The sequence below is a fragment of the Indicator indicator genome, chromosome 23 (assembly GCF_027791375.1).
Source record: "Indicator indicator isolate 239-I01 chromosome 23, UM_Iind_1.1, whole genome shotgun sequence".
NCBI classification, from domain to species: Eukaryota; Metazoa; Chordata; class Aves; order Piciformes; family Indicatoridae; genus Indicator; species Indicator indicator.
The window spans coordinates 2937600-2965563 of record NC_072032.1 but is presented as its reverse complement, the minus strand read 5'-3'; the positions used below and the strand labels follow the sequence as shown (position 1 = coordinate 2965563).

Below are 27964 nucleotides of genomic sequence, written 5' to 3'. Positions count from 1 at the left end.
CTTCTCCTCTCAAGACTGAACAGCCCCAGAACTCTCCATCTCTTTTCATAGGGGAGGTGCTCAAGTGCCCTAATCATCCTCATGATGACAGGAACCTCCTGTCACCTCGTGCCCTGTGTGGGTGTAGGCTGTCCATCACAGGTTGTCATTGGTGTGTTAACTTGGGCAAGCAGGTGTAGATCCCTGGATTCGTTGGGTTTTTTTGTGCCCTGAGAAGCAGTCAGGTTTTCTCTGCTTACAGCAAGTTCTCATGATGGAGAAGTGCATGGTGATTTAATCCTTTTGGAGACAATTTTATTTCAAATAATCAAACTGGCTAATTAGGTGGCTGAATTTCTCAGAAACAGTGTGTCTAATCAAGGCCTTGGACGACAGGAGATCTGCAGAAATGAGCAGATCTTTTCTTCCTCAGTGTTGTCAAACGTTGTGATCTCATGCCATATGGTGTATTAAGGAAGACACTTTTCCAATCACAGGCATCCTTCTGCCATTTGAAGGAACGAGAACAGAAACACTGTGAAAATGTAGAAATTAATTAGAAAGGTAAGAGGGAAGTTTGACTTTCCAATTAGTCAAACTTTTCTCATTAATGAGGTAAGTTAAAACCTGGAGAAGAAAAAAAAAAAAAGCTGTCATGGGCTGTTAGTTCTGGAAGAGGGTCTGTGTAGCACAGATAGCATCCCAGCCTTCTCCTTAAACTACCCTTTGAAGGCATTATCATTTCCTTCCAGGAGAGTTTGTGATGGTCTGACAGCAGCGTGCTGCATGGGATGAAAGCCTGGAGAGTGACCCAGTCTTGTTTGTTGTCCTTTCAGACAGTGTTTGAACAAAAATAAACAGCTCTGAACAAATTAATCTGCTTTGGTATTATTTTAGATATTGTAGAATTGCCTGGTTGGAAAAGACCAGAAGATCATCAAATCCAGCCATAAGCCAGCATCTCCCTGTACACAACTGTTAGACCATGGGCCCTATGCTTCTCAGACACACATCTTTTAAACACCTCCAGGGATGGGGACTCAAACACTTCCCATGCCTGATGATCCTTTTGGTGAAGAAATATCACCTGATGTCCAATCTAAACCTCCCTTGCTGCAACTTGAAGCCATTTCCTCTCCTCCTATCACTTGTTACTAGGGAGGAGAGGTTGATTCCCACCTAGCTCCAGCCTCCTTTCAAAGATCTGTAAAGAGCCAGAAGGTCTCCCCTCAGCCTCCTTTTCTCCAGTCTAGACAAACCCGGTTCTCTCAACTGCTCCTTACCAGACCTGTTCTCCAGACCCTTCAACAGCTTTTTTGCCCTTCTGTGGACACACTCCAGCACCTCACAGAATCACAGACTTGTCAGGGTTGGAAGGGACCTGAAGGATCTAGTTCCAACCCCCCTGCCATGGGCAGGGACACCCTCCGCTAGATCAGGTTGCCACATCCATCCTGGCCTTAAAAATATCCAGGGACAAGGCTTCCACCACCTCCCTGGGCAACCTGTTACAGTGTCTCACCACCCTCATGGGGAAGAACTTCTCTTTAATGTCTAACCTAAATCTCCCCTCCTCTAGCTTGGATCAATTCCCTCCAGTCCTATCACTCCCTGACACCCTAAAAAATCCCTCCCCAGCTTTCTTGTAGCCCCCCTCAGATCCTGGCTGCCACAATAAGGTCTCCTCAGAGCCTTCTCTTCTCCAAACTGAACAACATGGAGGAGATGTTCAAGTCCCATAGTCACCAAATGCAGGGCTTTATGTTCTTGCTGCATCAAAACTGTTGGTAAAAGAGGAGCAGATGGTCTTGTGGCTGTTTTCCTCAGAGAATCCTTTCCCAGAAATAGTGGTAAGTGTGTTCTGAAGGTCCTGAATATTCTAGAACCTGAGCAGGAGTGATGTGTACATTGTCTGGGGCTCTGTGCATCACCCAACAGCCAGTCAGACGAATGCTGTGCTTTCTGCTTTGATTTAGTTCCTTTCCTTCCTTCCCTTCTTCTCTACTACAAACAGCCCATCTGTTACCATGAGTGAATTGGAGACAGTGTTTTAACTTCTGGTGTGAAGTATTTTTGATGTTTTCAGTGGAAATATGAGACCCTCATCAATTTGCAATGCACTGGTTCTCTGCAGGGAAGGGTATTTATTTTGTTCTCAATATGTGAGAGTTGAAAAAGTCTGGATCAGCCTCAGTAAAAAGAATGAACAGTGGCCATTGGCTCAGTTCTGATTTCCCCCTTTTTGGAAAATTATTGCAAAACCCATGACAAGAACTCTCATAAACCATCTGCTCTTGCCAGGTGATCTTGATCTTTTTCACTTTGATTTCTTTTTGACGAGCATGGCAGACAAATTGGATTTTTCTTGTTGGTTGAGTGCCTGCATTATGGTCTCACCTTATACAGCCAAGACTTTCCTTATGGAATTACAATTAGATATTAGAATGAAAACATTTCATTAGTCTTTGTGAATGATGACACTCATTGCACGATGATACTATCAAAATTTCACCATAATAATTGAAAATGTTAGTGCCACGAGTGAATATTATCTCTCTTTTACAAGGGTTAGGTTCATTTTGATGTATGCTGGTTCACAAACAAAGTTTCTATTCAGAGTCTTTGGTATAAAGTAGGGAGAGCCTGGAGTAGGAGTAACTGGCAACACACATGAGGCAGCAGTGTATTAAGATGGCCAAGAAGGCCAACAGTATCCTGGTCTGGATCAACAACAGTGTGGCCAGCAGGAGTAGGGAAGTAGTTGTGCCCCTGTATTCAGCACTGGTAGGCCACACCTCAAATACTGAGTTCAGTTTTGGGGCTGTGGGTTCACTGGGTTCAGTTCTGGAGAGTGTCCAGAGAAGGGCAACTGCGCTGGTGAAGGGTTTGGAGAGGAGCAGCGGAGGGAACTGGAGTTGTTTAGCCTGGAGAAAATTTTGGAGGCTGAGGAGAAACCTCATTGCTTTCTACAACTCCCTGAAAGGAGGTAGGAGTCAGGTGGGGGTTGGTCTCTTCTCCCTAGTATCAGGTGGTAGAAAGAAAAGAAACAACCTGAAAAATGTGGCAGGGGAAGTTTGGGTTGGAGATTAGGAAAAAATTCTTTCCTGCAAGAGAGGTCAGGGATTGGAACAGGCTGCCCAGTGGAGTCAACATCCATGAATGTGTTCAAGAAACGTGTGGCCATGGCACTTGGGGACATGGTTTAGTGGTCATGGTGGTCTTAGTTTGACAGTTGGACTTGATCTTAGAGGTCTTTTCTGACCTTAACTATTCTGAGTCTATGATTCTGTACCCACAATCCCATCTTTTGTAATACTGAAGTAAGAAGATTTTGTAAAGCCTTTTTGGAAATATAAACTCCAAATATTTGTGCTGCTTCTGATTTCTCACAACTCTCTTTGTTGTATTTTCCTGCTGAGTTTCTGAGTACTGTGCTTTATAAAGGTAATAGTTAAATTGATAGCATTTTCATTTCAATACTGTGTGCAATGTTTCATTATCTAGTGTAGAAATGTTTAGGTTGCATGTTTGCAAGCTCTTTGACAGACAGATTCCAGTAAGTCTAGCCTGAAAGTTCATCCTGTTTTCCTGCATGGCAGTAGAAGGGAAACGAAATTAAGAACAAACATTTATATATATCTAAATACCTTAGAAGTGGAGGTCATGGGGATGAGGCTGGGCTCTTTTTAGTGATGCTCAGTGACAGGGCAAGGAGCAATGGAAACATTCTGGAACACAGGAGGTTTCACTTGAACTTAAGAAAAACTCACTTTCTTTGAGGGTGCTGGAGCCCTGGAGCAGGCTGCCCAGAGAGGTTGTGGAGTCTCCTTCTCTGGAGAGAGTCCACACCCACCTGGACGTTGTGATCCTGGTCACCCTGCTGTGGGTGCCACTGCTTTAGCAGGGGGGTTAGACTACATATCTCCAGAAGTCCCTTCCAACCCCCAGCATGCTGGCTTCTAAAATTAATGTCTAAGTTTAACCATAAATTTTCTAAATTCTGTTTTGTGGTAAACCTGACTGGGGTTTAGAAATGTACAGTTGTGACAATTATTGACCTACAGTTGATGCAGTCAAGAAGATGGCTTTGTAAAATCTAAAAAAAAAAAAAAAAAAAAAAAAAAGAAAGAAAAAAAAGGAAAAAAGAAAAGGGTGTAATTAATGAAAAAATTAAATAGGATAAATCATAATCCCATGGAATGTAGATATGTATAGTGTGGCACCTGTTACATCTATCCTGCTACTTCAAAGCCAGACCATGGAAGCAATAAAAGTGCTGTGTTACAACTTTGGGGCTTAGCAGTTTCAGAGACTTAAGAACTGAAATCTTATTAAAATCATATTCCTAATTATAGGCCCCACAACAAACAGACATCAAATTACATTTTATTTAGCAATTTGGTTTTGGCTTTTGGGGCAGAGATGTTTCCTATTGCATTTTATTATGCCAGTTAATAAGGGTTGAGAAATTAATGTATCAGTTTGTAGCATCTCATAAACTAATGGCTATTAAACTTCAGTTTCAGGGAATTCAGAATCCTAAAGTATTACAAAAATAGTTTTGGGGGTTTTTGTTTGGTTGGGGTTTTTTTGGGTTGTTTTTTATTTTTTTACCTTTTTTTCCCCCTTCCCCTTTACAAAATTGTGATTCCTGTATCTTACTTTAAGACACAGGGAAAACCTGTCAGAATTCAAACAATTAACATATATTCTTTTGTTTTATGTGCAATTACTTTTTCTCACTGTTGAGATCTTCTTCCAAAACCATTTACCCTCATTCATAACGGATGTTTGCACCAAGTGTATCTGTATAAAAGTTATTAATTAAACCACTCAGGCATGATCTTTTTCCTAACAAAGTTCTCTAAGAAGAGCTTTTTATCATTACTACTAGTAGAAAAAAATCCTCAAGAATATATAGGATTTGCTGGTTGTCAGTATGGATATAGATATGTCTGCAAAAAGACTCAAAAAGAAATCTCTACCCAGTTAACCTTTCCAACCCATTAGGTAAATGCAATAAAATGCTCAGGTTGTAGAGATGCGAATACTGGAAAATGTATAGTATTAGACTATAAAATATAGGAATTTCTCCCATAAGGTGTTTTTACCATTTATTGTTACAAGCTATACAGAAAGTTAATAAAACTATGAAAGAACAGAACAAAAATTGCTATTCAGCATGGAATCATGGAATCAGAACTATTGAAGTTGAAACAGACTTCGAAGATCATGGAGTCCAACCATTCTTTACTACAGCTGGTGCTAACCCATGTCCCTCAGCACCACATCCCTGCCTCTTTCAAACACCTCCAGGGATGGGGATTCAACCACCTCCCTGGGCAGCTCAGTATTTGGGAACCCTTCCAGTCAGGAATTTTCTTCTAATGTCCAACCTAAAGCTTCTGTGGTGCAACTTGAGGCCATCTCCTGTTGTCCTATCCTTTCTTACTTGGTAGAAGAGACCAACATCCACCTGGCTCAAACCTCCTTTCAGGGAACAATAGAGAGCAATGAGGTCTCCCCTCAGCCTCCTCTTCTCCAAACTAAAGAACCCTAGTTTCCTCATCTACTCCTTACCAGATCTGTTCTCTAGACCCTTCACCAGCATCATTGCCCTTCTCTGAATGTGTTCCAGCACCTCAAAGTCTTTTTTGTAGAGAGGGGCCCAAAACTGAACCCAGTACTCAAGGTGTAGCCTCACATTCAGGGTGTGCTGTGCTAGTTGGTTGTGAGATGATGAGATTTATCTACTGTAATCCATATACCTGCACTGCTGTGTTGGTGCTTTACATAACAAGAGAAAAGAGTGAAAATACACTCAGAGAGATGAGTCTAAAGCCATTATTTCTCCTCATTCAGGGCTCATCCAAAACTAATTAAAATCCAGGTAAAGCACTGAAGAACAGCGCTCAACAGTTCAGATTAGGGAGGGTGATTGGAAATCATTGAGATCAACAGAGCTCCGTGAGGCTACATTTGCATTCTTTAATCAGCCTGGTAAAACTTCAAGTTGCTTGTGTCCCTGCAAGCAGCCAGTTCAGATTGGAGATGATGTCAAAGTCAATCTCATGTGTAGGGAGGAGATTCATAGTGCTCTGCATTGCTTGAATCACTGAACCAAAATTTGCTTTCAAGCAGGAAGCAGACTGAAACCAAAATTGCTCCTTTCCACAGTCATTTATCATGATAAGGAGAAGCTTGATGTGGGTGCTTACCAGCACTGTAGGTGCAGGACAGCAAGGGTGAGAGAGGGAGTACATTAAATTCCTTTAATCTTTGCTCTGGCTCCATGCACCTGGCAAGTTCATTTCTGTTCATCTTTGTGCTCCCTGCTATTTTAGTTTACTGCTTGCATTATTTATAATTTATATAATAAAACAGAATTATAGAATGCATCAGGTTGGAAGGCACCCTTGAATGTCATATAGTCCAATCCTGTGCAGTGATCAGGGGCATAGAATGAATCATAGAATCACAGAATGGTTTGGGTTGGAAAGGACCTTGAAGATCGTTTAGTTCCAATCCCCTGCCATGAACAGGGACACCTTCAACTAGCCCAGGTTGCTCAAGGCCTTGTTCAAACTGGCCTTGAACACCTCCAGGGAGGGAACATCCATGACCTTCCTGGGCAACCTGTTCCAGTTTGTCACCACCCTCCCTGTAAAGAATTTCTTCCTAATACACATCTTTAACTAGATCAGGTTGCTCAGGTCCCCATCAAGTTTGACCTTGAATGTCTCTGGGGATGGGTTCTCCACCACATTTCTGGGCAACTTGTTCCAGTATTTCACTACCCTCATTGTGAAGAACTTCTTCCTAATTAAACATAATTGTTTAATGTTAGGATCATCTGTATGCTTTCAGAATGGTACTGAAGTTTCTGGGGGAAGTGGCAGAATTACAGCAAAAGGAAGTTAAGGAAGTATTTCTCAAGAAACCCCCAAAACCCAAAGGATAGAAGCAGAGCAAAGGCATTGTTTTGTTTACTTAGAACATTTAACAGGTTTTGCTTGCTCTTTTCCTGCCCTTGAACTGGGTAGTTGCTGTGGAATGGGAAGAAGATATAATTTAATCTGAAAGAGCATGCTATGTTGAAAGTAGCTTCAAAGCTATGATTAAACGTACTTACAATAATTAGTTTCAAAGCATTCTAATTCCTAGCAGTGTTTGAAGAATTCAGCATCTAATGAAGTAAAATAAATTACACACCACTTTGTTCAGTGAATAAGCCATTTTCTTCTCCTAACCTCCATTTATCCATGGAGCCTTTCAACAGAAAGCTGCTCAGCTCTTCTTTAAATATACTCAGACCCAAGCACCCTACTCTTTCACCTCCCACATGCACAATGAGCTCGATTGTAACACCTTTGTGGGATTAGGACATAAAAAACTCACCGAACTCCCAGAGTTCACTCTGGAATAAGAGTTGAAACAAGAGAAAGGAAATGTCCAGTGCAAACACTGTGCTGCTCTGCTTTGAAGAACTCCTGCTAGTGTGGATGAAAGAGGGAAAACTGCATTTACAGAACTCTGTTTTCTGATAGTCTTAAGTAGTGCTGAATTGAGAAGCTCCAGGTATGATGTCATTTGAGCTGCAATTTTTTTTTTTTTTTTTTGGTGGAGGAAACATGAGACTTTATATCTGTCATGGTTGATTTTCACCAAGCCAATAGGTTAGTACTTTGGATGACTGAAGCAAAAACCACAGCCTTTGTATATCCACAAGTCATCTTACTGACAGCAGGAAAAAGTCTTCATCTCACATTTTGGGCAGAGGATGTGAGATCATAGAGCCATAGAAGGCTTGAATTCGAAGGCACCTGAAAGATCATCTAGTTCCAACTCCCCTGCCATGGGCAGGGACACCTCCCACTAGTTGCTCAAAGCCTCATCCAGCCTGGTCTTAACACTTTCACAGATGAGGTGTCCATGACTTCTCTGGGCAACCCATTCCAGTGTTCCTCCACCCTCCTAAGAAAGAACCTCTCCTTAATGTCTGATGTAAATCTACTCTGCTCTAGTTTAAAATTCCCTCCCAGTAGCACAGTTCAGCAATAACAAGAAAATTTAACTGAGAAACAGAGAGAAACGTAGAAATACCCATATGAGACTGAGTGTAATAAGAGAAGGGACTAGCTAGAAGTCATATAGCCTGGCCCTCTTTCTTGCTGTATATTCCAAGTACAATGAGAAAGTACATTTACTTGAAATTTCTTATGGACTCTAAATGATCTGCAGTAGAAGATCTCTTCTGCCCATTATCCCTTTGGAAATATGAAAGAGTGAGCTGAAATTGGACTAGTAGTGGTAGAATCTAGCATACAGGAAATCCCTGATGCCATTGGGATATCAACAATTACACCAAAAGCCAAAATAAATGGAAGGGAGATCTCATTGTTCCTAGGAAGTCTGAAGTTATCCATTACCTATAATGAGATTTAAGCTCTTGTAGTCTGTTGAGATCATGCTGAATCATTTCCCCTAAAGCAGCAGTTTAGTACAATTAGACTTTCTAACTCCCCATCCAGTAATTTGACCAGAAAACCATTATGCTTGTTACTCTTCCTAGATCATCTCTTCATGATCTCTACATCTTGAACACCTAGGATCAAACTAGGAAAATTACCAATCTTTTCCCTGTAGAATCAGAGAATCATTAAATAGTTTTGGTTGGAAAAGATCACTAAGATCATCCAGTCCAACCATCAACCCAGTACTGCCAGGTCACCCCTGAACCATGTCCCACAGCACCACAGCTACTCCTCAATGGATGTTGACTCCATCACTGTCCTGGGCAGCCTGGTCCAGGGCTTAACAATCCTTTTGGTGAAAACATTTTTCCTAATGCCTAACCTAAGCGCCCCCTGTTGCAACTTGAGGCTATTTCCTCTTGTCTGACCCCCTCCTCAATCCAACCACCTTTCAGGGAGTTGTAGAGTGACGAGGTCTTCTCTCAACCTCCTCTTCTTCAGACTAAACAACCCCAGTTTCCTCAGCTGCTCCTCACCAGCCCTGTTCTCCAGACCCTTCACCTTCTCCAGTATGAGTGTTTTTCTTACAGAATCACAGAATGATGGGGGTTGGAAAGGAGCTCTGGGGATCATCTAGTTCTACTGTGAAAATTGGACCAGGTGTTTACTCTTCCATTTATTTATTCTTTCTTTCTTTCTGTTTTTTTCTATTTGTATATGCATGTTGATGTCACAGTTCATACTGAGCCTGTCTAAATGTCCAGTTCACACACGAGCTGTAGACCCACTCAGGAGCAATATGAGTAACCATTCCTAGGCCTAGTAACTGGGAACAGGAAATATGAAGGATAGTCTGGTAAGGGTGATAGAGCTTCAGTAAGTGTTTACTGTATGAGTCCATTGAGATGCTATAGGAATATTAAACATGACAAAGCCACCAAAAGATTAATTTAATAGTAAGATTGGGAAAATATGAGTGATTTATTGCTAAGGACCATAGCAGATCAAGATGAACTTGCCTGAACTTTTCTAATGTTAATCTTAAACCCCTGGGGAAGTGGAGACAATCTCTAAACAAGTTCCCTCATTAATTTTCCATTTATAATGAACATTGTGCCAGGGACATTTTAAACCTCTTGGGAATAGTTTGTCATAGATTAGACTCTTTGTGACGTAATATTTCATTTAGGAAAAGTAATGAACAAGCAGACATTTCAGATATAGATATATAGAGATATCTTTCTCATGGTCTAAATACACATCTCTTAGCAATTACATTTTTATTACCAGATATAATCAGGAAAGATACAGAGCAATTACGACACAGTCCAATGAAACTTTGGAAGTTAAAGATTGAAGGCAATGCTCTGACTGTAGTTGAGCTCAATTCCTGTCCTTCTTTTGTTAATTTTTCAATATGGATTATTTATTATGGAAATCCCAGCAATAAAATATAGACTTTAGCCACTCTTCACTGAGGATGTGAAGGGGCAAAGCTCTGTTTTCATATAAATTTGTAATGGATGTTTTATTATTAGTATTATTAGTAGTAGTAGTAGTAGTATCATTATTATTATTATTGTTCTTGTTCTTGATGTTGTAGTACTGTATAGTACATGGCATTGAATGTACAAGAAGAAAAGCACTCCGTTAAAGTTGGCTTTGTTTCCCTGGTGTTCCCCAGCAGTCAGCACTGGGTCCAATCATGTTCAACATCTTCACCAAGGACCTGGATGAAGGAGCAGAGTGTGCTCTCAGACAGTTTGGTGATGATACAAAGATGGGAGGAATGACAGGCACCCCATCAGGCTGTGCTGCCATTCAGTCAGGCCTGGCCCAGCTGGAGAGTTGGGCAGAGGGAAACCTCATGAAATTCAACAAGGGCAAGTGTAGAGTCCCGCACCTGGGAAGAAATAACGTCCTGCACCAGTACAGGAGAGGGGCTGACCTGCTGGAAAGCAGCTCTGTTGAGAAGGACCTGGGAGTCCTGGTGGAAAAGTTCACCATGAGGCAGCAGTGTGCCCTTGTGGCCAAGAAGGCCAATGGTCTCCTGGGGTGCATAAAAGGAGTGTGGACAGCAGGTGGAGGAAGGTTCTCCTCCCCCTATACTCTGCCTTAGTGAAACCACACCTGGAGTATCAAGTCCAGTTCTGGGATCCCCAGCTCAAGAGAGGCAGGGAGCTACTGGAGAGAGTCCAATGGAGGCTGCAAAGATAGTGAGAGGACTGGAACATCTCTCTTGCAAGAAAAGGCTGAAACTGAAGCTGTTTAGCCTGGAGAAGAGCAGACTGAGGTGGAAACCTCATTCATGCTGGTCAAGAGCTAAAGGGCAAGTGTCAGCAAGATGGAGCCAGATGCTTGTCAGTAGTGTCCAGTGACAGGACAAGGGGCAAAGGGCACGAGCTGCTTCTACATAAACATAAGGAAAAATTTCTTCCCTTTGGGAGTGGCAGAATCCTGGAGCTGCCCAGAGAGGTTGTTGAGGCTCCTTCTCTGGAGATATTCAAAACCTTCCAGGACATGTTCCTGTGTGATTTACTCTGGGGCATTCTTAGCATGGGGATTGGACTGGATGATCTTTAGAGATCCCTTCCAACCTCACCATTCTGTGATTCTGTGTTTTAGTTTGAAAGCTTTGATTTCTCTTCATTACTATGCAGAAATTTCAGGGCTATACTTGGCTATTCCATGACCATACTGAGCAGGTGGTACTTTTGTCTTGATTTTTTTTGTTTCCCCTATAGAAAATGCATTCTGTTCTGCTTGTACTGATTTACCAGACCTAAATATATATATATATATATATTTATATATATTGCAGCCTTTGCACATGGAATCTTCTGCCTGTATATTCCCAGCTCTGATAGAAGCCTACAGCACTAGACTCTGGAATGGGTTTTTTTGTGCTATAATTCAGTCTGCCCAATGAATTACACAGCTTCTTTGGAAAACATCTTCTAATAAGATTCCTAGGACTTTGTGAGAACACAGAACAGCAGAGGCAACAGGAGGTGCCTAGGAAGAAAATATATCCATAGAACAAGTGTGGAGTGATGTTTCCCTAGAATGCTTTCCCAGCCTGTGCTAAATCACAGCTTGTAAAGTATGATGAGACTGAAAATAAAGCTGCATTTGTTAAAAAGTTAGGGGACAAGTTTTATTTCCAGTGCTTCCTTGTGCAGATATTAAAAACCTGTATATAGAGTCCTGGTTGATAATTAGTTATCCGTGGGACAGCAATGTGCCTTGGTGGCCATGAAAGCCAATGGTATACTTGGGTGTGTTCAGAAAAGTGTGAGCAGGAGGTCAAGGGAGGTTCTCCTGCCCCTCTACTCAGCCCTAGTTAGACCACACATCTGGAGTATTGTGTCCAGTTCTGGGCTCCCCAGTTCAAGAGGGACAGGGATATACTGGAGAGTATCCAGTGGAAGGTCTGAGGCTGATTAAGGGACTGGAGCATCTCTCTTATGAGGAAAGACTGAGAGACCTGGACGTGTTTAGCCTGGGGAAGAGAAGCCTGAGAGGGGACCTCATCAATGTCTATGAATACCTGATGGGGGACTGTCAGGAGGATGGAACCAGGCTCTTTTTTGTGATACCCAGTGGACAAGGGGCAATGCACTTAAACTCAATCACAGGAAATTCCATCTCAACATGAGAAAGAACTTTTTTTATTGGGGGAGTGCTGGAGCCCTGGAGCAGGCTGCTCAGAGAGGTTGTGGAGTCTCCTTCTCTGGAGACTTTCAAAACCCACCTGGATGTGTTCCTGTGTGACCTACCCCAAGCAGTCCTGCTCTGTCAGGGAGGTTGGACTCGATGATCTCTGGAGGTCCCTTCCAACCCCTACTATTCTATGGTTTGGAGCAGTTGTGGTTAACTGGCAACTGTTATTCTTACATTTTGGGGTAAGTAAATCCAAATTTGTGTCAGGATTGCATAAACCAGTGTTTTCAGTACTTTATTTCCCAGGTGGTTCCATACCTGTGTTTTTCAAAACAGAGACATACATTCACGCTGACTTAATGTCGTCTTTCGAAAGTTTAAGCATATTCTGATTTGGTTTTCCTGAAGTTTCAAGTTTACTGTTGTCTCAGCTTTTCTGGGGTAGAAAATAAACCTTTATTGAAACGCATAGATCATAAAAATAGAGAGCTGTGCCATATAAAGTGCTTTTGAATATCTTTACTCTTTTTATTGCTTTTCACATATTCACATAGTTGTTGTTGGTTTAGTTTGGTTTGGGGTATTTTTTTTCTTATGCTTGAGTCAGTGGAGTCTTTTGGTTTGGGACCAGTGTTTTTCCAGTGGTGCCCAGTGACAGGACAAGGGATAACAGGCAGAAACTGCAACATAAAAAGCTCCATCTAAACATGAGGAGAAAGTTCTTCACAGTGAGGGTGATGGAGCACTGGAGCAGGTTGCCCAGGTAGAGTCTCCATCTCTGAGGACATCCCAAACCCACCTGGACATGTTCCTGTGTCACCTTCTTTAGGTGAACCTACCTTTGCAAGGAGGTTGGACTCTGATCTTCAGAGGTCCCCTCCAACCCCTACCATTCTGTGATTCATCATTGGGTTATCAAGCAGCATCACAAACAAGTCATAATGAACTTAAAAAGTCAAAAGGAGAAGTGCAATGAGAAAAAGTCTGATAATTTTCAGACCTGTTTGACCCTGCTTTCTGTGTGTTGAAGGTTATAAGGAGTTTACAATACTGAATTCTCTGTTTTCTTATTGTATTTCTGGGGTTTTTTTTGTATTAAAGCTGATGTGAGCTGTGCCCCTTAATTCTCCACTGAAGGTGCTAAACTGATCTCCTGCAGTAATCAGGATTTTATGAGAGCATGGCCAGGAAAGAAAAGAACATATTCTTAGGTGCTGAAGCTAAGCTGTTTGTGCTCACTGGTGAAGCTGGGAGATATCCACATAGTCTTTGCTGAAACAGGCTTCTTGCTGTGCCAGCTTTTATTGCATCCACCGAAGAAAATGCAGGACTTCCCACCAGCTTGATGTTCAGTGCCTAGTGTTCTGTACCTACCAGATTTATTTTGAAAGACACTTAAAAAACAGCCCAAACTCATTCCAGCACCTGCACCACCTTGGCTTCTTGACTCCCAAAAAGTTGGGGAGCATATCAGTTCCACCAGTTACTGTGGTCTGGGAGCTCTGAGCTTCTTGATACCTTGTTGGATGGTTTTCTTCAAAAGATCATGAGAGGAAGGTGGTGAGATTAACACAGTCCCACAGGCTATTTAAACCTACATGAATTAGCATTTTCAACAGAATCCTGTTGGTAAGAACCATCACAACAAGTTGTGTTTTATCTTGGTAGTTCAATCATTTAGGTTGGAAAAGAACTTTAAGGTCATTGACTCCAACCATGAATCCAGCACTGCCAGGACCTCTGCTAAACCATGACCCTCAGCACCACATCTGCACAGCTCTTAAGTCCTCCAGGGATGGAACTCCACCACTTCTTCCCAGGGCTTGACAACTCTTTGGGGGAAGAAATTTTTCCTAATGACCAACCTCAACCTACCTTGGTACAAATTGAGGCCATTTCCTCTCATCTCATCACTTGTTACTTGGGAGAAGAGACCAACCTCCATCTGGCTTCAAACTCCTTTGAGTTGGGTCCATATTGCAGGAAATGAACCCTTAACATTTTTCTACTCAAAATATGTAATGTATATTTTCATATAAATGCTTTAACTCAGTAAGCAGGGAGAGGTTTGGGCTCCTATCTCTACTGTTTCCTCCTTTTCCTTCAATTTCCTCTTTCTGTTTTGGATTTGTTGCTTTCTTTCCTGAATAGATATTGTGAGGTGGGGTATATTGATTATGGAGGTAATATTTGAGGGCATATTGATTGATGTAGCATCAACAGAAGGTTGAAAATATTATGGACACTTCTACCATAGCCTTTTTAACCTGAACTTCTCTGGGTGTCAGTCACCTTGAGAACTTCAAAGCATATATTTTAAGTTTGGCTGCTCCTTCAGCTCTGTTTACTTCCTTCTACAGGTATTTCACTCCCTCCAGGTCCACTTACATGTGCCAACTGCTCCCTTTGGATGTTGGAGGCAATGGTGGTGAGGTTAAGAGCACTACTGTTGGTGTGGGGCTGCTCTCATGGGTCTGGCTTATTTAATACTGAGACAAGAGAGAAGAATTTACTTTTTGATGTCCAGCTGGGAAGTACCAACTAGAGGGAGGACGTTTGGTGGAAGACCTTGTCCAGGTCTTCCACCAAACAATGGGCAATAGCTAATGAATAGAAAACTATTTCTTCAGTGCTTTTTTCATGCAATTTTCTTCTTAGAATCATATAATTGTTTTGGTTGGAAAAGACCTCTAAGACCATTTAGTCAACCTAAGACCACCATGGCCATTAAACCATGTCCCAGAGTTCCATTTCTACACAATTCTTGAACACCTACAGGGACAATGAATCTATCACTTCCCTGGGAAACCTATTCCAGTGCCTGACCACCCTTTGAATAAAGATTTTTTTTTTTTCTAGTATCCAATCTCAACGTTCCCTGGCATAATGTCAGGTCATATTGTACACAGCATCCAAACCAACTGTCCTTGGCTGTTTCAGCAGGAGGAGTTACTGTTTTAGCACACAGAGAGGTAAAAGGCAGGGCTGGGCTAGGAGAATGGGGCTAATTTTAATGGGATTTTTTTTTTTTCCTTTTCCATTGTGAAGGCAAGTCCTGCTTGTCATTCTGCTGTTTTGAATTTGGCAGAAAGAAGATCAGCTTTTTGCAGATCACAGATTAAAATCTAACAGCCCTGGAGTTGTTCAAGGTAAACTTAGGAAAACTAATAACCTGGGAATGTCCCATGCCCTTCTGTTACTGGAAGTCAGGTGGGTAACTTGTGTTCCTGAATTAATGCTGTAGGTCTCAGAAGCATAAACAAAATTGTTTTCAGAGGCCATCTTTTCATAAAGGAAGCACAACTAAATTAGTGTAAATGAAAAGGCATTGCATGGAGTATGAGCAGAGTGTGTCTCAAAAGTGACTGTCTTGTGTATGTGATAGTTTTGGCCCAGGTCATTATTCAGCTTAACCTTGGGTATTTGTGTAACCACCCAGACTCAGAATGCAGCCCCTTGACTAATGCAGGGCCTGCTGATAATAGTGAATGTATCTGGAATATTATGGTATGGCTCCTGTAACTCTTTAAGCAGGTAAGGTGAAAGATGTGGAGAATCTGAAAACCAGTGGACCACAAATGATAGAGGGACACTAATAATTAAGGACATTAGAGGTTAAAAAAAAAAAAAACAACTAAACCAAACCCAAATCCAGTAGAGCAGTTCTTAATGACATCTTCCATGGACCATGTAAGTCAATCAATTTCAAGTTCAACCACTTGTGCTAAGCAAGATTCAAATGGCTAAAAGACTGACTGTTTTAATGTGCTGTAAAGGAATTAAAGCAGTCCATAAAAATATCATCCTTCAGTTTGGAATGCAGTGTCCATGGAAAGATCAGTCAAATGGGCTCACTTCAGGACAGGCCTGGGAAGTGGGCCAGTGCCAGCTGCGAGAGGTTCAACAAGTCGAAGTGCAGCATCCTGCATATGGGTCAGGCCAACCCCAGGCACAAATCCAGGCTGGGTGCAAAGTGGGTCTGAAGAAAGCCTTGGGGGGGTTGGTTGATGAGGAGCTCACCATAAGTCAGCAGTGTCCTCATGCAGCCCAGCAGGCAGCTGTGTGCTGGGCTGCAGCAAGAGGATTGTGGGCAGCAGGGCAAGAGAAGGGATTCTGCCCCTTGACTCTGCTCTGGTGAGATCAAACATCGAATACTGCCTCCAGTTCTGGTGTCCCCAGCAGAAGAAGGACACAGAGCTGCTGGAGTGAGTCCAGAGGAGGGCCACAAAGATGATCCAAGGGCTGGAGCACCTCTGCTGTGAGGCTAGGCTGAGGGAGCTGGGGGTGTTCAGCCTGGAGATGAGAATACTCCAAAGGGAACTTAGAGCTGCCTTCCAGTACCAGAAGGAATCCTACAGGAAGGCTGCAGAGGGACTTTTTATGAGGGTGTCTGGTGACAGGCCAAGGGGGAATGGTTGCAAGATGACGGAGAGTAGTTAGACTGGGTCTTTGGAAGTTCTTCAGTAGGAGGGTGGTGAGACTCTGGAACAGGTTGCCCAGGGAGGTTGTAGATGCCCCCTTCCTGGAGGTGTTGAAGGCCAGGTTGGATGAGGCCCTGAGCAACCTAGTCTAGCTGAGAGGTGTCCTTTCCCATGGCAGGGTGGTTGGACTAGATGATCTCTAAGGTCCCTTCCAACCTAAGCCATTCAATGTTTCTATGAATCACAGCGCAGGAACTCACTATGTAGGTCTGATGTAATTGCTACTGTAGCTGTACAACTGGGGGTTGCCCAGTTTCCATGCCACTGTAAGAAACAAAGTTTGTTCCTTCTTTACAGAAGGACTGCATTCTTCACTGTTATATTTGCTCCTTTCATTTTAGAGCCCACTAAACTGGGTAACTGCTGGTGACAAGGGGTATCCAGTATTTAGTATCCAGTTGGGCAGCAGGTTGGACTTGATGATCATAGAGATCTTTTCCATCCTTAGTGATTCTATGATTCTAAGAACAAAGAAGAGAAAGACAAACTACACATCCAGTATTTAATTTATGGGAAAGAAATGTAATTTACTTTTCTTATTTACACATTTGGAAATAATTGACAATAAAAAAAGGATTACTTTTCATAGGATCATAGGATGTTAGGGTTGGAAGGGACCTTGGAAGATCATCAAGTCCAACCCCCCTGCCAGAGCAGGACCATAGAATCCAGCACAGGTCACACAGGAACACATCCAGATGGGTCTTGAAAGTCTCCAGAGCAGGAGACTCCACAACCTCTCTGGGCAGCCAGTTCCAGTGCTCTGGGATCCTCACAGTGAAGAAGTTCCTCTTCATGTTGAGGTGGAACCTCCTGTGGTGTATTTTATATCCATTGCCCCTTGTCCTATCTCAGGGTGCAACTGAGCAGAGTCTGTCCCCTTCCTCTTGACCCCCAACCCTCAGATATTTATAAACATTTATTAAATACCCTCTCAGTCTTCTCTTCTGCAGACTGAACAGCCCCAGGGCTCTCAGCCTCTCCTCATAGGGTACAGGCTCCTTAATCATCCCAGTTCATTCTAGTTCTGTACTGATCCCTTGACTGCCAAGATTTTGCTGACCCAAGATTGTGGTATTTCTACTGTGTTGCACTATTTCACCACTCTCAGCTCACCAATATGTTTATTGATCCTCCCAGTAGTAATTTAATCAGGTAAAACCCATCAGCAGCAAAGTGCTTGATTACCTCTGTGTTGAAGGGGAATGTGAGGGGAGTTTGCTGAAATAAATGTTTTTAGAATTGGATTTTAAGGCTTGGATTCAGATGAGGTACCATTTTCTGAGTGGGGCAGATTGTGTTATGGAAGAGAGATCTGCCACTTAATGTCACAGCTGTTACATCCTTCACCAGGACGAGAGGTGACTGTGGTGCCCTGTGCAGGGGTTGCACAAATGGCTTTGTCTCCTTCCGGTCAGGGGTTCCTGCTGACTGCCTGCAGCTGAAAAACAATGTGTGAGGCAAAGGGCTCCTGCTGGTGAAAGTCCTGAAAGGATAACACCTCCCTGGAGGTGCTTAAAGAGGCAGAGATGTGATGCTGAGGGACATGGTTTAGCAGCAGGCTTGGTAGAGTTAGAGAATGGTTGGACTCAATGATCTTAAAGGTCTGTTCCAACCAAAACAATTCTGTGATTCTGTGATAAAAGGCATTACAATAGCAAAGAGAACATAAAGGTGGAGCTAGGCAACCTGCTGTCCCTCCCCTCTGATCCCTTGGTTTTCTCTCTTTTCCTTTGTGCAGGACCCTTTCAGAAAGAGGAACGCTTTTCAATTCCAGTCCTTCCTAATTGTCTCCTTTAATCATCAGAGAATGCCCTGTTAAGCAGCATAGAAAGGGGTTTGCTTGCAGGTTCATTAGAAGCAACAGCAAGCAGGGAGGAGGTAATCTAAAAATGTGAGGAAAATTGCTTTTGTGTTTTGTTTTAATTTTATTTTAATTTCACTCTGGCTGCTTGGCTTCTTCTGAGCAGCAGCAGAGGCATGGCAGCTGTCAGGCTTAGGAGGCAGCTATGGCATTGATGTTCTTGCTTTCATGTTTCAGCAGTTATCTTTGCAACTGTAAATGACAGAACCTCTTTTTAATATAATTTAAAATAAAAGCTAGAATTCTGGAGACGTTGATGGGAATCATGTGGGAAGTATTGCTACTTACTGTGAAAATATAGCTTTGTGAAGCTTTGGGTAAGAAATACAGAAGATATTTTGAGCAGGGAAAAAAAAGCAAGAAAGAAATTGGGGGTTATTACTGAGCGTGGTTTGATGAACGTGGTCACTTTGGGAAGGGCAGGTCCTCTGCTCCTGCTATAGCAGGCTTCCCACTGAGGCTTTGTGTCAAGAGTGAAGGAGAAACTCATGTGTGGTAGAAAGGAAAATGTCATAGGTGGGTGTTAGGACCTGTGGGTGCTCGAGAAGGATGTACAGCACCTGTATTTTGTTACAGGTGAGGCGTGGAGCTGTGCCTCAAAACAGCAGAGAAAAGATAAAGAGCAATGCTAAGCTGCAAAAGCAGGAAGGTAGGAGTAAGAATTTTGCCAAGTGATAGTAAATGGTCTGCCCAAGGTAGTGGTGGAGTCACCATCCCTGGAGGTGTTTAAGCAGTGTGTGCTCCTGGCACTTAGGGACATGGTTTAGAATTAATCCTAAACTGTGTGGAAGGTTGGACTGGATGATCTTTGAGGTCTCTTCCAAGTGGATGTTTTCTGTGATTCTGTGTATATTGGTAGTTAATAACCATAAGGACATCTTAAAGGTCTTACTGTGTTCAGCTTTGGGCACCACACATAAGAGTGACATTGAAGTGCTGAAGTGTGTCCGGAGAAGGGCAACAAAAGCTGGTGAAGGGTCTGGAGAACAGGGCTGGTGAGGAGCAGCTGAGGGAAGGGGGGCTGTTTAGTCTGGAGAAAAGAAGGCTGAGGGGAGACTTCATTGCTCTCTTCAACTTCCTGAGAGGAGGTAGGAATGAGGTGGGGGTTGGTCTCTTCTCCCTAATAGCAGGTGATAGAACAAGAGGAAATGGCCTGAAATGGTGCCAGGGGAGGTTTAAGTTGAACATTAGGAAAAATTTCTTTGCTGCAAGAGTGGTCAGGGATTGGAACAGGCTGCCCAGGGAGGTGGTGGAGTCACCATTTCTGGAGGTGTTCAAAAAACATGTAGGCATGGCACTTTGAGACATAGCTTAGTGGGCCTTGTGCTTTGGGGTTGATGTTGCACTTGATGATCTTAGAGGTCTTTTCCTGCCTTTATGATTCTAAGCTTCTAAGAACAAAAAAGAAAAAGACAAAGTATATATTTTAGAATCCTGGGTAAACAGAAGGACTTTCTGAAGGCAATTACCATGTGTTAGTTAAGTACAAAGCAATGAATGAGATGAATGTTTATTGCATGCAGAATGTCTGTGTCTGTGTCTGTGGACTAAGGATTATGGAAGAATAAGTCATTAATAAGTGGAATCTAAACCAGCTTTTTTTCATCATGTGAAAATAAAGCTACAGTTGAGTGCATCCTCCCAAATCTAAGAGCAGAAGGAGAGTGGGAACAGAGGAACATGATTAATCTTTAACAGTAAACTTTTTTCTTGTCACTCTGAGTGTCTTGAATCAAAGGCAGCCATGCATCAGATGTTGAGTTTGAACTAAATAAATGATAAAAATGCATGATTTGAGGAAGTCAGGGAAAACTACTCATTCCTGAGACACAGCACACAAAAAGTCTCTCTTCGCTCATCTTTAGCCTTGAATCACAGAATCACAGAATTGACCAGGTTGGAAAAGACCTTTGAGATCATCAAGTCCAACCTATCACTCAACACCATCTAATCAACTAAACCATGGCACTCAGTGCCTCATCCAGTCTGATTTTAAACACTTCCAGGGACAATGACTCCATCACCTCCCCAGGCAGCACATTCCAAAGGTCAATCTCTCTTTCTGTGAAGAATTTCTTCCTCACATCTAGCCCAAACCTCTCCAGGTGCAGTGTCCTCTCCTTCTGTCACTGGTTGCCTGGGAGAAGAGACCAAACCCCACCTGGCTACAACTTCCCTTCAAGGTAGTTGTAGAGAGCAATAAGGTCTCCCCTGAGCCTTTTCTTCTCCAGGCTGACCCCCTGCCCAATTCTTTTTGCTATTTTTTGATCATGAAACTTTAAAAAAATTACTTGGTTTTAGAAGAGAAAGGGAAGGGATATTTTGGTGCTGAATACTTTTAAACGTAGGGTAGATCCCATGGACTAATATTGTGTGGTATCATATTTAGGGTTTTGCCTTTGAGGAGCAAATGTAGAGCAGTCATAACTTAATTCCTCCCTGAAAACTGCAAGCTCAGTTGTCACCTATTAGCACAGGCTGCATTGTTATTGACATCAGGAAATGAAGTACAGGAAAGAGCCAGTGCACAGATGTGGATTCATTCAGGCAGTGACAAAGAAATGCCAGGGCTTCAATCCTGTATTACAGAGATTTAGGAGTTTAGCAGCTTTGCATACGAATGTGTTTGTATCTCCTTGACCTGCTCCAGCTGGGTGGATTTTACAATGCATTCCCTTCTTCAAAAAGAAAAAGTCATGTGAGAGAGTCAGCAAGCAAGAGGTGAATCCACAGCTCTACCTGTAACCTTTCCACATGGTGAGATTTGTGTTCTGGGAAGTCACATTGTCCTTGCTGCAATTGCAGCAGGCAATGCTGTCAGGCCAAAGGATGTGAAATGATGACACCACTGATCAAACACACTAAGAAAATGCAGAAATCTGATGGCCTTCCTAATCTCATTCATGGACCAAATTGGGGTCTTGTGATTCACCCACCTGGAGCATTGCAGCCAGCTCTGGAGTCCTCAGACATGGACCTGTTGGAGTGGGGCCACGAGACGCCACAGCAATGATGAGAGGGCTGGAAGCCCTCTGCTATGAGGCCAGGCTGAGGGAGTTGGGTTTGTTCAGCCTAGTGAAGAGAAGACTTCAGGGAGACCTTCTGGTGGCCTTTCAGTACTTAAAGGGGGCTTACCTGTAGGACAAGTGATGATGGTTTACACTAAAAGAGGGAGATTTAGACCAGATAGAAGGAAGAAAATTTTTACAGCAAGGGTGTTGAGACCCTGACTCAGGTTGCCCAGAGAAATGAGAGATGCACCATGCCTTGCACCAATGCAGGGCAGGTTGTTTGGGGCTCTGAGCAACCTGCTCTAGTTGCAGATGTCCCTGCTGACTGCAAGGGAGTTGGACTAGATGACCTTTAAGGGTCCTTTCCAGTTCAAACCAGTCTATGACTCTACAAGTCTATCAATACCAACAGGAGGTGAAAATCTCTGAGGCAGAACTGTGGATTTCTAAACCCTCACCTAAATCCTGAAGATTTGAGTTTGGCTTCTTTCTGTCCCACAAGACATGTTGAATGTTTGGCTTTTAAATGTATCTCATGCCACAATGTGTTAAGGCTTATAAACAAAATCTGTAATATATTTGTATGTGATGAAGGTCTGGTTTTGGGGAAAAAAAAAAAACAACAACAACCAACCCTTATTGCTGTCTCCCAGAATCACAGAATCATAGAATGGTTTGGGTTGGAAGGAACCTCCAAATGTCATCCAGTCCAAGCCCTCCCCTCACAGTCAGCAGGGACATCCTCAATTAGATCAGGTTGCCCAGAGCCCTGCTAAGCCTCACCTTGAATATCTCCAGGGATGGGGCCTCAGCAGCTTCCCTGGGCAACCTGTTCCAGTGTTCCACCACCCTCATGGTAAAGAGCTCATTCCTAAGGGTAAATCCTCTGGCTTGTTTTTAATCATAGAAACATTACTGTTGAAAAAGACCTCTGAGATCATCAAGTCTAACCATCAGCCCAATACCACCAAAACCTGTCCCAAAGTGCCATCTCTACATATTTTCTGAACACCTCCAGGAATGGAGACTCCACCACCTCCCTGGGCAGCCTGTTTCAATGCCTGACCACTCTTGTAGGAAAGAAATTTTTCCTAATCTCCAACCTAAATCTCTGCTGGCACAACTTGAGGCCATATCCACTTGTCCTATTGCTAGTTACTTGAGAGAAAAGAGAAGAGACCAACACTGTGGAAGAAAATCTTTAATTCATGGACACCCAATGAAGCAGAAAACAAGTTTAACGTGCTACCATAAAGGACTTGACTGTGGTATGTAACTGTTCTCTTAAATTACAGTTGCAGGATATTCTTGATTACCTTAATAACTTCTTGTGTGTAAGAAAATTGACTGACTGAGTATCAGGCTGGGATCTGCCCTTTGGTTTTGGTGTAGCCTGAGGCACACACCACAGTACAACAGTAATTAAAACATCTCTGCTACAGTTGTCTGCTTTCAGGATTATTTACTCACATTTGTTCTCTTAGTAGAGTTGTAAGATCACAGAAGCACAAGAATGCTTTGGGTCAGAAGGGACCCTCAAAGGTCATCCTGTCCAACCCTTCCTGCAGTCACCTGGGACATCTATCAGGTTGCTCAGGGTCACATCAAGTTTGCCCTTGAACGTCTCCAGGGATGGGACCTCCACCAGCTCCCTGGGCAACCTGTTCCAGTGTTCCACCAACCTCATAGTAAAGAACTTTCTGCTAAATGTAAATCCAACCTAAACCCACTTCCCCCTGTTTTTTGTCATAAAGAAGGTAATTTCAGTATTCTCTTTATTATCTTCATTTCCCCCCTCACCAGACAGAAAGCCAACCAACTGCCTAGTTTTAATTTTTCTATCCACTTGTCACTATCTCTCAGCCAGCTTCTTTTCACCTCCAGGTATGTTTATCTTGTGCACTTTCTCCACTTGATATCTTTCCTAAAGCAAGGTGCTCATTAGTGATGATGGGAGGATGATCATAGCTGTGCCATGGAAATGTTATTGCTGCAGTCAAGCATACCAGGGAAAGAGAGGCAAAGATTTCACATGGATTTCCTTAAGCAATCCATGGTAGAGGAATTTGGACACCTGTCCACAAAGATACTTAGTCACTAAATCAGGTAGAAGTTGGTAGCTAAGTAAGAATTAGAAATAATTGTGTGGAATGTTTTGAGGGGGAGTTTGGATGCGTGGAAATGGTTTTGGGGGTGGGGGCAGGTGTGAGGGCAGAGTCACCATCCCTGGAGGTGTTCATTAAACATGTGGCCATGTCACTTCAGGGCATGGGTTAATGGGCATGGTGAGCTTCAGTTGATGGTTGGAGTCAATGATCCTGGAGGTGATTTCCAACAGAAACAATTCTATGATTCCATGATTTTAGAAGCACATGATGACAACAGGTGGGTGATGTCTTCCTGTCCTTATCTCCACCCCTGTCCAGCTGATGAGGGGACTGATAGAAGAGCTTTGCTGGGCAACTAGCTTCCATCCAGGGTCAACCCACCACACTATTCCAAGTGAAGCATATCTTCCAGGACTCAATCGTTTCTTCATTGCTAAGTGGCTCATTATGAAGAGTCAAGCATAATTATGATCAGACTTTTCTCATGATTGATTATTTTAGTTTAATGATAATTAAATATTTGTTATCTGAATTTGAGATATTTTCCACATTCAATCATTGTTTTTTCTGATGTTTTTGTCTGCCATGTACCTCACTTCCCTCTTCTGGGGTCAGAAGTGGAGCAGGAGTCTGGGGAAGCAGGTAGCTGAGCAGGTTGACAACTCAAGTTGTCTGCAGATGATTTTGGAGCCTTTCCAAAGGGCTCTTTAGATCAGTAGAGAAACTAGAGGACTTCCAGGCAGTTCCTTTCAACTCACAGCTGAGTAAACAAAATCCTTCTTTCCTGATTTTTTTTTTTTACCTGTCATTTTTAGGAGTAGGAAAAGGTTATCATCTATCCAAAGGTTCCTGTGTGACTGACAGATTTTGAACACTTAGTAAAAAATAACTGGTGTTTGGCCAGCTTTCATCTTCTTTGGTTCAAGTAGCTTAGAGGCTGATTCCAAGCTCATTATCTGTTGTGTTTGACAAGGTGATGCTGTACTTGCACTTTGTCAAGAAGATTCTCTTTCCTGCTACTGCTGGTGGAGGCTGTTGTTGAGTTTTCCTCTCTTTGCATCTCTAGCCAGGCTGTTTGGAGAGTTCTTGCAGCAGAACAGTAAGCCATGATGGAAGATACACTGGCAAGAGGAGAGCAACAGAGTGCTTATGGAGTGTCTACTGCTTTGGCAGCAGGAAAAGTCAAGGCTGGTTTATAGTAAATGGTAAAAAAAACCTGACACAAAACTGTTTGCTGATATAGCTGCTTAGTGTACAAATTCATGTTTCTCTTTCTGGAGTGATTGATGATGGTACCTTCTCTCATATTGGGTCTCTGTGCAAGAAATACTGAGACAGGCCAACAAGTCACTGAGCCATCACCTGCCTGGCAGAAGGCTGGGGAAGCTAAAATAGCAACATAAAGGGCCAGGGCAGGTTTGTGCAGTGGGAAGATTGTAGAGGCCAAGAAGGGAAAATCAGAAGAGCTCAGTCAAAGTGCAGTTTGAAGATAACACAGCAGATTCCCAAAAAGCAGAGGGCTTTTCTACATCCTCTGAAGAGTCTGCTTGGTGCCCAGGGCTGGCCAAGAGCTGAGACAAATCCATCAGTGTTGTGGGGCTGTTGAAGAATCTCTTACTTTAACTCTTCTGAAGTGAAAGCTGACAAGCTTGACCTTTCCCTAAGAGCATCAGCAGAACCTGATTGCCCACAGAGGTTTGTCTCACATTGTTGTGTTTTGTTTTTCCTTTTAAAGGTGGCACTTTAATAGGATCTAGTTACTATTTTTGTGGAACAAACCAACCATGAAATCCATTCGTGTTCCATGGATCAATAGTGAGGGATTTCAAGCCTCAAAAGAGAGCTGTCTTGTTTGCCTTCAAGTTCTCAAACAGACAGCAAAGGGAAGCTGATGTGTGCTGTGATGGTCTCTGTCATGAGGACAAGTTAGAGCTCACCCATACAGAGAAATTTTATGAGAAGCTGGATGCAGATGATCTGAAATTGCAGTTGTTCTGGGGTTTGGCAATTAAAGAGCAAGGAAATGGGATTTGAGGTCAAGAGGTCATTATCTTTTATTAGTGGATTTACCTGTAGGCTATTATGTGGCTTCTTTTCATTAGGAGTAAAGGAACTGCTGCTTTGGTCTTTTAGCTCCTCTGTAGTCTTGCAATTTACATTACCTATAGGTTTTTCTCTATAAAAATGTTTTTATCCATATTTTAATCTGTGATCATTAGAAATAGCCTGGCAAAATGACAGAATAGAATCATAGAATCAGGGTAGTCACCTCAGGGTTGTGTTTCAGTACTTTAATTAGCCTTTATATGTGATCTAAAAGAAGAAACCTCCCCTAAAATCTCATTGCTTTCTACAAAGTGCTGGAGAGCTGAAGGTTAAAAAATAACCAGATGATGCCTCAATACCTGTATGTGCTCCTGTCTAAACTGATCGGACAGCTAGAAGAAAGAAAATGTTATTTATCTAACGTATTTGTCAACCTGCAAAAACATTTCCATTAATTAGTGGCTGGGTAAAGGCAGTGGCCCCACATCTCTCAAAGATGAATGCAAATGGACTCAGTGTTGCTGAAAGTCATCTCAAAGCAAGCACATGAAATTAAGAGCATGAGAGGAAGTTCATAAAGGTGTCAGACTGATTTAATTTTTAAGGAAAAGCTTCACAACTATTACTGTTAATAGCCAACTGCAGAAGCAATGTTTCCATCCAGAAAAGGACAGATTCAAATCTAAGGTGGACAAAGTTGTTTAATGTCCATGCAGAGAGTCTTCAGAGTTTAAATAATCCTTTGCCTGGGAATCAGGGCGCTTGGACTGTGTTCCCACCATAATTTAGAGATTCATGTACTTAGATAATGCACTTCATCTCACTGGGTCACTGTAACAAAGGTAAACCAGAAATAATAAACCTTAGCAGTCTAATTATGGGTGTCTTGCTGGGCTTCATGAATTTTTAAGGCATGTGCATAACCCCATATGAAAAGTGGTGAGTGGGTTGAAGTGCACATGGGTAATTACACTGAATACACATACACACACCCCCATTGGTAAGGGCTGTTGGGGTTTCAAGGCTGAGCAGTCAGGAGGAAATGAGAGGTTTGCATAAGGACACTCCCTTGCGACTCCTCATTATGGTGAACATTTAGTGGCACTATCATATGCTGGCATCCCAACAGGAAGCCTGTCATCTTCACTTCACATTGCCCACTGGTACCTTCCTGCTACCACTCACTTTAGCCATCCAGTTGTCCTACTTTCTGACCCTATTTCTAGGTCCCTTCTCCATCTGCCTCATGCCCTTGAGATGTTCCTGAAGAAATAGTTAAGGCCAAGTATTTTTTCTTGATATCTCAGGAACAGTTCCTTGGCTTTCAACAGACTGCTGCTTATTGTACAATCTGAGTACAGATACATTTCATGAACCCATTTCTACCTTGGCTTGCAGAAATACAGGGCTGAAGCTGCCAGAAAGTTTTACTCAGCTGGGATGTGAGTAATAGAGTCCAGCTTCGTATACCTTAGCTTACACATTAGAGTAAAGGAACTGAACAGATGCACTTTGTGAAGATCATGAATTGACCCATTTTGTGTAGGTTCAAGAATAATACAACTCCCATGTGTTACAACAATTCCCATCAAACTTCAGATCTATGAACCAGGAATTTTTTGTGCAAATGCTCATTGCTTTCTTATGGTTACTCCTACAAGAGCATTACTCTGTCTAGTAGATGACATCCATATTTCATCTTCCTAGGAATGATTTTTTATCTTCAAGAAACTGATGAGTCAGACAATTGTTTTCTAAATTTTAGAGGTGAGGAAATCCTTGGGGGAAAAAAAAATTACTGGAGGCAATAAAATGTAATTACAGGGTATATTATTGCAGACTTTGCATTGCATTTCTCCAAGCTGTATGTGTTCACTGACTCTTTTGACCTATTCTTTCTGAAGGCTAATTTTGTTCCAAAGAGCCTTTGGTACTGAGAAGTGCAAATACAGCTGATCTGTTCCCTGCTGCAGCTAGCTGAATGATCTGTGTTTGCAGTGCTTGCATGTTGTTGTACACTGCTGTTGAGGTGATGTTGCTGCATGGTGTTCCAGGGTTGGGAAATTAGCAGAAGTGCCATCATTAATACCTATTATTCACATACTTCAATGGATAACAATGAAAGACAACCATGCTCATTGCTGTCCAGAAAATAGAGATGCTTTTTATTCCAGCAGAGAAATTACAACTTCTCTCTTGTTTAATGCTATTCATTATTTGGAGAGTAACAAAAAAAATATAGTAGGACAAAACTGGTATTTCCTATTTCTTGTTTTTAGAGAGGAAAAGAGTGGGGGTCAGGAAGATGATCAGAGGGCTGGAGAACCTTCCCTATGGG

General features: G+C 42.5%; 1 protein-coding gene across 6 annotated transcripts in view; it reads left to right on the top strand.

The window, feature by feature from the left end:
• The window catches only part of CTNNA2 (catenin alpha 2), a 546312-nt gene that overhangs the window by 171378 nt on the left and 346970 nt on the right, over positions 1–27964 (top strand). The window lies entirely within an intron of this gene.